This window comes from Dipteris shenzhenensis, chromosome 17, assembly GCF_047967505.1.
Source record: "Dipteris shenzhenensis isolate YYH24624 ecotype China chromosome 17, Dip_SZ_1.0, whole genome shotgun sequence".
Lineage (NCBI taxonomy): Eukaryota > Viridiplantae > Streptophyta > Polypodiopsida > Gleicheniales > Dipteridaceae > Dipteris > Dipteris shenzhenensis.
Window position 1 is genome coordinate 9,489,336 of NC_141612.1, and position 1,493 is coordinate 9,490,828.

The window sequence follows — 1,493 nt, forward strand, 5'->3', positions numbered from 1 at the left end:
TGCCAGATTATGCAAATCTTATTAATACGAATGAGCTTTTTATTGTACATTTCAATGTGGTCGACAATAGATATTGCCTTTAGTAGAAGATTTCATTTTGATTATGCGTGATGCGTTAGAGCTTAGTTATTATACAAGCTGATTTGAAAGAGCAGTATGTGCAATGACTTGACCTCTGCTAAAGGCTTGCTCCGTAGCTCAGACGTATGAAATGCCCATGTGATAAGGATTGCTGTAAAAGCTCAGGATTGAATTGTGTGTTCGGTATGGGCTGATTCTAGGTATCCTAAAGTTGGCCTCAATATTTCCATCAGTCTGTCCTGAAAGTTTCCCCACTCATAAACATTGAGTGTATTCCACAGGTACACTGTTTGCTTAGGGCTTGATATTTAACGAGGCAATTAGACAAAGACAGACGATAAATGCTTCACCTGTTGTAGAATTGTCTCAAACCTGGACTAGATGCAGATTATGGGATTGTAACATTTATTGAGGTGGTAATCTTAACATTAGTAGTGTGATACTTGATTTGCCTTGCATTAATCTCTCTCCTCATAACTTGACTAATTTGAGAATAATGAGGTTCGATATTCAATGTTAACTACTTAAAACTAGTTTAGTAAGTAAAAGATGAGGGAAAGGTCTTCTAGCTTTGTGCATTTATCTCTGCTTTAGAAATGTCTTGTATCCCCTACCGCGCAAAGGTATGCACAATTCCATCAACTTTGTCCAAGTCTCTCCTAGCTTCTTCCATGCTTCTAGTTTTAGTCATTGGCTTGATCTTATTGTCATCCTTCTCCATGTGAGCGAGCACATTCATGGACATCGAAACATAATTGGTAACATACTTTCCATTAAATCCCAATTCATGACCAAGGTGATGCTCAACACTTGAGTGATTCCATCATCTTTACAAATGGCCTCAAATAACTTTGGCTTTTAACCAGCAGGTATAAGTGATTGCAAATAGTAAGAACATTAAGGAGTAAGAAAAATCCCCAGCTTGCTGTTGCATTTTTCTTAGTTTTATTTTTTGTATCATAACAAGTTCTAGGTTCATGCAATAAAACACAATAATCCCACTAACCTACCTTGACCCTAACCAAACCCTAAACCCTATCTTAATCCTCAAGCCAATTGCTAATCCTAGTCAATTAGGTTAGCTAAACATAAGTTAGCTGTAGGTTAGGTTAACTTTAGGTAACCACAATTAGCGTTACCTAATCAAACTAACCTTGGGTAACTAATCTTAGGGTAGATCAAACTAACTATAGTTAATCTAACTGAACCAATCAATCTAACCTTGGTTAGTCTAACTCCATTAGGCGAGTCTTCTAAAAGTTATGGTATAAACTTAAAGACCAAAGGCCCTGTAAAAACTTGATTTCCACCCTATGTTTGACTAGTAGTAACTAACTTAATTGAATCCTATTCACATAGTGAAAGAGCATAATTTGCATAAATTTTTGAGTGTAGTTGACTCCATAAGTTAC